The following is a 10,463-nucleotide window of genomic DNA, read 5'->3' as shown; positions in this document are numbered from 1 at the left end:
AATCAAGAAAAAAAAAAAAAAAGAATAATGGCATCAGGCTCCTTGGATTTCTACAGATCTCAGTGTCCCTGTCTGCATAAATTGAGAGCAATTACTTCATAAGAATATTTAGATGATTAAAGGAAATGAAGTATCCCATCTACTACAACATCTTCTGAACACAGTGAAAAACAAAACAAAAACCTCCTCCTATACTGGATACAAGTAAGTCCTTTAGATCCAATTGAGCTTTTTTTTTCCCCCTACAGAACTTGCAAGCTTGTAACTGGATGATTCTGCTATTTTTGTACTTTTAACAACTACTTTCTGCATCCATACATGGTGTGCCCTTAGGTTATGTGAGCTTTCCATTTTAGGTTCTCTGCTATGGGAGCATGCAGTGGTTTTGACTGTTTCATATTCAGGGTAGGATTATTTCACTCTAAAAGTGGAATTCAGGGCCACTGCCAAACCAGCAGGTGGGTTTCCAGGGAGTGGACTTAGATTCCACCACAGGGGGCCCGGGTGGGAACCATTCTTGGCTCCCACTGAATTCCTTACAACAGAACACAACACCCTCTCAGCCAGATCCCTTGCCAAGTCAAAGGCCTGTTCTTATTCTAGAGCTCTCACTAGAACAATAAAAGGCTTCCTTTTCTTAAAAGCCTGTTTTACATTTCTCCTGGATCCACTCCCCTTCCTTTCCCCTCCAGCAAGCCCATTCCTTCTGGCTCTTTACAGCCTGGGATACCCTTCCTTCTTTCTCTGTCCACTAATCCTAGTTCAAGTGCAGCCACCTTCTAGGGGCCTCTCACTCATCCCTGCAGGATGAGGTACAAGCCTCTCCTATCTCCCCACATCTATCTCTACAAACCTCCAGCCAGACCTCCCACTCACTTACTCACAGCTATGGCTCACTCACTAACCTCTAACTTCTGGAGACAAGGGGCTGTTCACAAGCTACCAACCTGGCTGCTAACAATGCTCACCTGACAGATCATTTCCTAGGCACAGTCTTACAGCCTTGACACCTCTCTCAGAAATGAGGAAGCTGTGGCTCAGGGCACTGGATAAGCTTCCCAAGGTCCTAGACCTAATAAAAACTGGTGATGTGGGAGGCCTTGCTAGCCAAAACCAGGCCAGTGTCTGCATAAGTCAGAAGCCCAGAGCTTGACCTTCAGGATGGCTCGGCTTGCAAAGGAACCTGGCAACCTGAGCTCAGTTTCTGGGACCTACATGGTAGAAGGAGAAAGCTAAGTCCCACAGGTGTCCTCTGAGTCACACACATGCTATGGCACGAGTGCAACCTCAACACACATGTGCACAAATTAATAAATGTAATAAAATGTAATAAAAAGAAGCTCAGAGGGCTCAGTGGTTAAGAGCACTGTCTGCTCTTTCAGAGGTCCTGAGTTCAAATCCCAGCAACCACAGGGTGGCTCACAACCATCTGTAATGGGATCTGATGCCCTCTTCTGCTGTGTGTCTGAAGACAGCTACAGTGTACTCATATACATAAAATAAATAAATAATTATTGAAGGAGGAGGAGGAAGAGGAAGAGAAGGAAAAGGAGCAGCAGCACCAACAGCAGTAGCAGCTCAGAGCTTGCTGTAAAAAGATTTCCTTGAAAACTGGAGGCAAAAGAATGTAAAGCAAAAGCCGGGCGGTGGTGGTGCACGCCTTTAATCCCAGCATTTGGGAGGCAGAGACAGGTGGATTTCTGAGTTCGAGGCCAGCCTGGTCTACAGAGTGAGTTCCAGGACAGCCAGAACTACACAGAGAAACCCTGTCTCGAAAAACAAAACAAAACAAAAAACAAGAATGTAAAGCAAAAACACAAATTAAGATCAGTCTTGGGAGAAGAAAAGTTCCATAGCCATCACTCCCCCGGCCAAATGCTGGGCTTGCCACTCAGCACAGCCTCCAGTAAGCCCTTGGCTGACTGAGTCTCTACTATGGCGTCTTCAAGCATGGAAAAGAACTGATACAAAAAGGAAATGGAAATCCACACAGTGGAGTCCAGGCAACCAAGAAATGCCTCAGACTCACTCTTGAGATTAAATTCAAAAGTTTATCTCAAAAACATATCTCACTCAAGTTTAAACAAGTTTAAAGAATAGAATAGTTAATTTGGAGGGATACATAGGATGCAAAGGTACACATTCCAATTTAAAAAAAAAAAAATGGTGGAGAGCGGCACAGAGGCAGGAGGATCTGTGAGTTCCAGGCCAGCCTGGTCTACACAGAAAAACCCTGCCTTAAAAAAACAACAACAACAAAAACAAAACAACAAAGCTTTGATGACAGCAGTCTCCACTTCCTGTCTGCTCTGCCTTCATTACAAGTTCACATGTGCACAGTCAGGCTGGACCCACAACCAGCCAGCCTGGCAGTGTGACAAAAGTCACCACCGCTAAGAGGAAGGGAAATGTCTACCATCAAGTGCCAGGCAGTCTGATGTTTATTTTAGCCCCACCCAGGTAGATAGGATTGTCAGTATTTTCTGAATAGAAGAAGAAATGGCTGGAGTGGAAGCCTTGTCCCTCTCTCAACAGGCTGCTCCATTCCAGTTCCACCCCAGCTTCTTGAGGTGTGCACTGTATCTAGGCACATCACTCACTATCCCTGAAACCAAGAAAATCATTCTGCTCACCTTAAACTCACCACACTCTGAGATACAACATAAAATCTCTACTTGTCTAACTTTCTAAGAGCAGCAACCGACACAAAATTCAGTCCCTAGTGATGCTGAGAATTCCACGCCAAAAGGGCCTCTGCCTGCTCGGTAAGTAAAGCAGAGAAACAGCCCTGCACAGAGAGAAGCGGGCTAATCTCAAAGTGCATCTCCATTTTACAGCCTGCCCAACCCACCTTCAGGAGCTATGATCCTTGCACAAGTTCTCCACACTGAGAGGTCCAACTTGTTTTTCCTGTTTCCTGGTATTTTTATACCTGCAGATGCTCAACCCTGACAAAAGCTACAAATACCTTCTCAAAAGTTCTTTTTTTTTTTTTTTTTTGGATTTTGATTTTGCTTTTTTGTTGTTGTTGTTTGTTTGGTTTTGGTTTTTCAAGACAGGTCTCTATGTAGCCCTGGCTGTCCTGGAACTCACTTTGTAGACCAGGCTGGCCTCAAACTCAGAGAGATCTGCCTGCCTCTGCCTCCCAAGTGCTGGGATTAAAGGCGACTGCCACCATCACCCCAATCCTTTTTTTTTTTTAAACACATGTAGATCAATCCTACAAACAAAAGGCCATGGACCAAGCTGGAACAAATGGCTGATCTAAATTGCTCAATGGCACTAAGACCTTTTAAGGCCTTTGTTCAGTACCAGCTGCATGTTCTCCTAAGAAACTGTATATCAACAAAGACAAATTCTGTCAGAGGTTTGGAAGCAAGTCGGGAGCTATTAAGAGGTCTGGGTGCAGGAGAGGTGGAGAACCTCACTCTCACTAAGTGAACCTTATCGGTTATCTAATCTGTGGCTTCTTGCAGAAACAGAAATCCCAGGGAAGGCTGTACTTCAGTACACAGGTATTTCTGGCTACAGCTCCTCTAAGAGCCAGAAATATCCCTGAGCCACCACCAGCTGTCCCAAATACCCCTCAGTTTACTAACGCCCTTCAGTGCCCTTCAGCTTACTAGGGTATGGTATGTCATGGTACAGAAAGGACTTTTACCTACGATTACTCAAAGGCTAAACAGGTCTGTTGTATAACATCTGTGGCTAGACTTTAGGGAACAGGGGCTCTTAAATCATGTTCCCCAGAACAGCACATACAAGCCATCAGCTCCAAACTCACTAAATCAGAAACCAGGGGGCAGAGCAGAGTAAACTGCTCTAAAGCTGCCTCCAGGGGATCCTGATGGCAGCAATGGAGGAGAGCCACTGATGTGGGACAGAAAGCCCTGGGCTGCAGACAGCCATGTCCGGTTTAGTTCATTACACCTATCCACATGGCTGACTTCAGAAACATTAACTCTTGGTGCTAGAAATCTAGGAACTGCAACTTTCAGAGAACCACAAAAAGCAGTCTCCAGCTCTAACACAAACTCTTTCTCTTCCCACAGACCTCTCTAAAACAGGCTCTGTTTGTTTGTCTGTCTGTTTGTTTCTGTCTGTCCGCCAGCCTCTCTCCACTCACAGTGGACCTGAAACAGTCAGGGCCTACTTACTGTACTCCTCCTCCTGGGTGCCACAGTCAGTCAGCTAAGCAGCTATTACTTGTACTACATTCTGTTCCGTCAGAGACCACAGACAACCATGACATCTTCCCCACAGAGAGAAGAACGGTACAGTGAACCAACAGTACAGACAAGAATGCTTGTACTGGGGAGAGTGGAGGGCTATCCGAGTCTCATCAGTTGTCTAAGGCTAATAACCAAGATTGCCTGGTCACTCCAGCCTAGCATGCTCATTTCTCTCCCACCATGGACACGCTGTAGAGATGACACAGAAAGCCCTGAGGAAAACATGTTTTCACTGTAAGGCTGGAGCTCGGTAGACAGGAGTCAGTCACACTGCGATGGTACATTTACGTCCTTACGTCTTGCATACTCTATTGATTACCATTCTAACTGAACTGTATTGGGTGTAGATGTGCTCAATATATTTCTTACTTATGATGATCATGTACAGTGATTTTATCGAGACATAACCCCCATATAAAATCCAGGAGCATTGGTGCATATAAACAGTTTATTGGATGACAAATATATTTCTATAAAGCTGTTTTTTAAAAAAATCACTGGGTCTAGCCGGGTGGTGGTGGCGCACGCCTTTAATCCCAGCACTTGGGAGGCAGAGGCAGGGGGATTTCTGAGTTCCAGAGTTCGAGGCCAGCCTGGTCTACAGAGTGAGTTCCAGGACAGCCAGGGCTACACAGAGAAACCCTGTCTCGAAAAACAAAACAAAAAAAAAACAAAAACAAACAAACAAAAAAATCATTGGGTCAGATTATACTGGTTGACTTTCAATTTTGACAGCCTAACTATGAATAAATATTTTCCCTGTTTACAGTTATTATTATTAACCTGTTATATTAAAAACTTCATCAGAAATCAAGGACATCCTGGAATGGTCACAAGTAACAAGGTCCAAGCTGCACAAATCCTGCCCTGACTCTATACTTTCATGGTTTCTTTCTTTCTTTCTTTCTGTCTGTCTATCTATCTGTCTGTCTTTCTTTTTAAACTTTCCTGTCAAAGTTATGTTAGAAAGTTCAAACCCAAGCCACAGAATGCGCTGCACTGGAAAGAGTCTGAGTAAACAGCCCAGGCCACGTCACTACAGACCGCCATCTTCTCTCCGAAGCCTGTCTGCACCTCAGCTCTTCATCCTCCATCTGAGAATAACAAACCCATCTCAGATTCTCTAACTACATCAGGAGAACCTGAAACTCGAGCTCTGAATTTTAATTGCCAATTGGTCAGATAACGTAGTAATAAAAACTGATCTCAAGGCCAGGCATGGCAGCACACACCTCAAAAAGTTAAAAAAAAAAATCTAAGCACATGTTCACAATCAACTTTTAAATATTTACCATAGAGGTGTAAACTTCCCCAAAGCCAGTCTTGGATTTAACTAGAGAAAGTGAATATGCATTTTTCTATAGTTACAGAGAAACTGCACACTTGGTAAAGGGATTCTGACCGAAAGTTATTAGCATGAATTACTTTGTCTTTGTAAAATCAAGGTTGTTAGTCCTTCTCAACTCAGCCCTAACACTCACAGACGAATGGTTCCTGCTGTGTTACTCTCAACTCCTTAGAGCATGGTGCTTGCTCTGTTCCAGGTCCTGTTCTATCAGGCAGAAAGGGCAGCCTCGGTAAGAGAAGCCAGCAAATACATTCAAAACTACTCAGAAACTTATTGTAAGCTATTCAGATTACACCCTGAACTTATACCTAGTCAGATGACTCCATACATATAAACAACGGAGAAATTACAATGGATTCAAGTAGCATATTTATAATGCGTCCTGACAGCATCTTTTCCCTAGAAGCCCTCTCCTCACTCCATACAAATGCTACACCAAGTGGCCACAGTGAGTGAGTGCAAGGAGGCCATCAGACCCAATCAGGGTCCCTTTCCAGCCAGTTTGGGAAGCATTAGTATCAAATAGTCAAGCTAAATGTGGTAATACATACAGTCCCATTACTTGGGAAGTAGAAGCAAGAAGATCAGAAGTTCAAGGCCATCCTCAGCTACCTGGGCTACATATAACCAAGAGTTAAAAAAAATCTCAAAAACTCCAAGTGTCTGCTTTCTGCCCTTGTTCTCAAGATGAAGTGAAGCTTGCCCAAGCAGGAAGAACAAGGTTAGCATGCAAGTCCTAAGGACCTTTAGAAAGTCTCTGATTTTAGTTATCACTGATAACACAACCTCACCACTGTTCTCTGAAGCTAAGTTATTTCAACTCCAGGCTGGCCTCGAACTCAGAAATCCACCTGTCTCTGCCCCCCAAGTGCTGGGATTAAAGGTGTGTGCCACCACCCCCCGGCTTTAAATAGTCTTTTTACCTAAGCAAATTCACAGTTGTTTCTGTCACCTTAACTAGGACATCAAAATTCTTCCCTGTGTAGTCAGCTGTTTTCCTTTCCTAGAGTTAGACACATATTTTAATCAGCCACATCTCATATTAGTCTTGAGAGGCAGACAAAGTAACTACAAAGGAACTAAGAGGCAAAGATGTGTTACTCTGCTTGCCAGTGCGCACTGGAACCAGACATGTTCACATATACCCAGGAACTCTCTCCAACCAAACGTCGGTTAAAAAATCAGAGTTCGGCCAGTGGTGGCGCACGCCTTTAATCCCAGCACTCTGGAGACAGAGACAGGGGATCTCTGTGAGTTTCAGGCTAGCCTGGTCTACATAGTGAGTTCCAGGACAACCAACAGCCAGGGCTATATAGAGAAACCCTGTGTCAAGAAACAAACAGCCGGGCAGTGGTGGCGCACGCCTTTAATCCCAGCACTTAGGAAGCAGAGGCAGGCAGATTTCTGAGTTTGAGGCCAGCCTGGTCTACAGGGTGAGTTCCAGGACAGCCAGGGCTACTCAGAGAAACCCTGTCTCGAAAAAAACAAAAATAAATAAATAAATAAATAAATAAATAAATAAATAGAAAGAAAGAAAAAGAAACAAACAAAAAGTAGGAAAGACAACATTACACATAAAGAATGGAGAAATGGGGGCCTAAGAATCACGCTAGTCCATCTATCTAAGAACTGAAGCCCACAAGAAAGGGTTTGTTTGCCTCTCCATGATACAGACTCGCTAGAGCCTGGTTTTCTAGCTGGTATGCCTATGGGTGGGAAAATATTCACAGGTAATTGTAAAAAAAACTCATTCGATACACAAGAACACTTGAGGGTTCCTTGCAGTTGTTGTCTTTGAGACAGGTCTCCCCATGTTACTCAGATGGCCTTTATCTCCTAGACTCAAGCATTCTTCCCTCCTCAACCTCCACACTGACTCAGCCTCCAGCTGTGGCTTCCACTCTCTTCCCAAACCCTGAGAAGCACCTCCATCATACAATCAAGACACTGGTACACAGAGAGGAAGGATATCCTCATACTGACTGGACTACGGCACTTTGGCTTGTGATATGCACATTGCTTAGTCACTTATGCATGACACACCGACACCAAGCAGGACTTAGACTATCTCATGCCTCATAAAAATTGCCCTTTGCCCCCTATCAAAACTCTTACAAAAATCAAGATATCAGAGACACTGCTTGGGTTTTTGCTACCTCAACAATTGGGGCAAAGCAGAAAGGAATACATTAGGCCAATGACCAAGACAATCTATATACACAAGGATAACAGTGATGCACTTCTACTGTTGATAGACAGACAGTCTAACAGTGCCAAGAGCCGTGGCTGAGACAATAAGCGGGAAAGCTTTGATTCTTTCTTGCTTTTTGTTTTGTTTTGGTTTGGTTTGGTTTTTTTTGAGACAGGGTTTCTCTGTGTAGCCCTGGCTGTCCTGGAACTCACTCTGTAGACCAGGCTGGCCTCGAACTCTCGAACTCAGAAATCCGCCTGCCTCTGCCTCCCAAGTGCTGGGATTAAAGGCGTGCGCCACCACCGCCCGGCACAGGAAAGCTTTGGAAAACGATTTGGCATTATTTTGTTAAGAGGTATGCTCACAAACTCTTCACCCCAGGAGTTCCACACTTGGGTATGGGTTGAAGAGAAATTTGCTCAAGTGTAGGTGAGTCAAAGAGGTTCATATTCCCCCTGGCAATGAACAAAGAGACATCTTATTGGTGATGTTGTTTTTTTTATAAGTCAGAGGCAGAGAGGGTGGCAGACCTTTGTTCATCCTAGCTTGAGACCTGGCTTAGTGGCCAAAGCTGTCTTATGTCTAGGACTCATAAAAATCAAATCCAGGCAACGCGGCATGGGAGGAGGAAGGCAGACACAGACCTAAGGACTGCCATGCCGCCCACAGATCTTCCCATCAGCGCACAGCACAGGCAGGCTTGCCCCGTCAGTGCACTGCACAGGCAGGCTACAGACACCTGCTTGGGCTAGGTCACTGACTCTCATGTCCTCAGGGTCAACTCTCCCTACTGCTTCAGGAAGGGAGGGAGGACAGGGGGTGTTTCCCCTGCACCCACACCATACCACCCAGCATGAATGAAGGATGTCACCCAGGGGCCCACCAGTGCATGGCTAGCCTGCAGCAGGAACCATAACAGTGTGTGAGTATGTGGTGGTCAGGTGGGGGAGAAAGAGAAGTGGAGCAGCTTGAGCATTCTGAAGAGAGATGGGACCGGAGACTCAGGGTGGAGAGGAATACCCTGGTGTGAGCAGCCGGCCAGCTCTGGGACCACAGTGAGGTCCCAACCCCCAGCTGCTGCTGAGGGCCATGACGGAGTCTATGGCTACACAGCAGCAGGAGTCGGTATAGACATCCACGGGGATGTCTCTGATTGGGGCAGTCATTGGAACCATATGGATGTCCAGGGGCTGTGCAGAACTGTCCCTGCCGCTCACTGAATGTGGCACTCTAGCAAGCTGGCTCCACCTCTCACCTATGGCAGCACTCAGGGAGCAGGCCCTGGCCCAGGCGGTAGGATGTAAGTAAGCACGCTCTGAGAATGTGAGTGTGGGAGAGCTGACCGGGCCACTCATTTGCCATGGGGTGGCACCAGTGCAGAAGTACTGCCTCAACCCTTGCCACATGCAGCAGTTGGGAGAACTGGTCCTGGAGTCATGAGGACAGATGAACTGGCCCTGCCCTCTGGAGGCTGGAGCACTTGGGAGAGCATGCCTTGTACCCCATCTGTGTAGCACAGTAGAGCTAGCCCTGTTGAAGGGGGTGCGGGTGAGCTCCCAGAGTGTGGGAGAACTGGCCCTGCTCCCCTCTGCTGAGAGGTAGCCTGGGGGTGGGGAGATGGCCTCTGCCCCCTTGCCCCTCACTACCCGAGGCAGTCAGGAGAGCAGGTAAAGTGGCCCTGTTCATCACTGGCTGGACAGTACCGTGGAGCTGGCTCTGGAGGTGTGGGTACAGGCTTGAGAGCAGGCTGAGATCAGGGCTCTGAATTGGCCCACCCCCAAATCTATGTCACCTGCTAACAGTTGGATGTGTGAAAGGCCAGGCCTGCTATTGCAAAGCTGCAGGATCTCCATGACACAGGGCAACAACAGGATAACTGGGAGAAGTCCTGATGAGGGTCCGATATTGATTTCATCACAGAGCCAGAGATCTCAAACCAGACCACTGACTCACACTGCAGTGAACATTTGCAAGTAAAGATGTGTGGACAGAGTGGGACACACTGGGACACACTACAGCTTCCATGATGAGATGTTTTCTATGCTTTCATTTTTTTTTGTTGTTGTTTGTGTTTTATTTTGGAGGAGAGGCTGCAGGGGTGACAGGCAGATATGAGGGAATGGGGAGATGGGTAGGACTGGGGCTTATGATGTGAAACTCACAAAGAATCAAAAAGTTTTTTTTAAAAAGGCTCATAAAAATAGCAATTGTGTTTCTGTTTTGCTTTGCGGCGATGCTACTGATCACACCCAAGGCCTCTAGCACACTAGGCACATACCCTACAACTAAGCTATACAGCCTCAGTCTACCAACACTATTCAACAGCCCATCAACAGGAACTAGATGAACTTCCAGGGAGTTCAATCTCAAGATCATAAGATCAGGGGACCAGACTGTTGTCTCTAGTTAAATACAACAATGTACATGAATCTCATTAGCCTAATATTGAATCTAAAATCTCCCTCTCCATCCAACCCACCCTCTCTCTGTCTCTCTGTCTCTCTGTCTCTCTGTCTCTCTCTCTCTCTCACACACACACACACACAGGGGGTTGGACCTTGCACATGTAAGGCAAGTGCTCTCTACCTCTCTGTCTCTCTGTCTCTCTGTCTGTCTCTGTCTCTCTCTCTCTCTCTCTCTCTCACACACACACACACACACACACACACACACACACACACACACACACACA

General features: G+C 46.1%; 1 protein-coding gene and 1 non-coding gene across 4 annotated transcripts in view; one reads left to right on the top strand and one right to left on the bottom strand.

The window, feature by feature from the left end:
* The window catches only part of Ocln (occludin), a 50,577-nt gene that overhangs the window by 14,667 nt on the left and 25,447 nt on the right, over positions 1 to 10,463 (bottom strand). The gene's annotated exons all lie outside the window — the stretch shown is intronic.
* On the top strand, positions 8,222 to 8,366 carry LOC114636303. The gene has a single exon (XR_003713604.1). It is a non-coding gene; the product is annotated as a small nucleolar RNA SNORA48 (small nucleolar RNA).

The sequence above is a fragment of the Grammomys surdaster genome, unplaced genomic scaffold, assembly GCF_004785775.1.
Source record: "Grammomys surdaster isolate TR1022 unplaced genomic scaffold, NIH_TR_1.0 99, whole genome shotgun sequence".
NCBI lineage: Eukaryota > Metazoa > Chordata > Mammalia > Rodentia > Muridae > Grammomys > Grammomys surdaster.
This window is presented reverse-complemented; position numbering and strand designations above follow the sequence as displayed.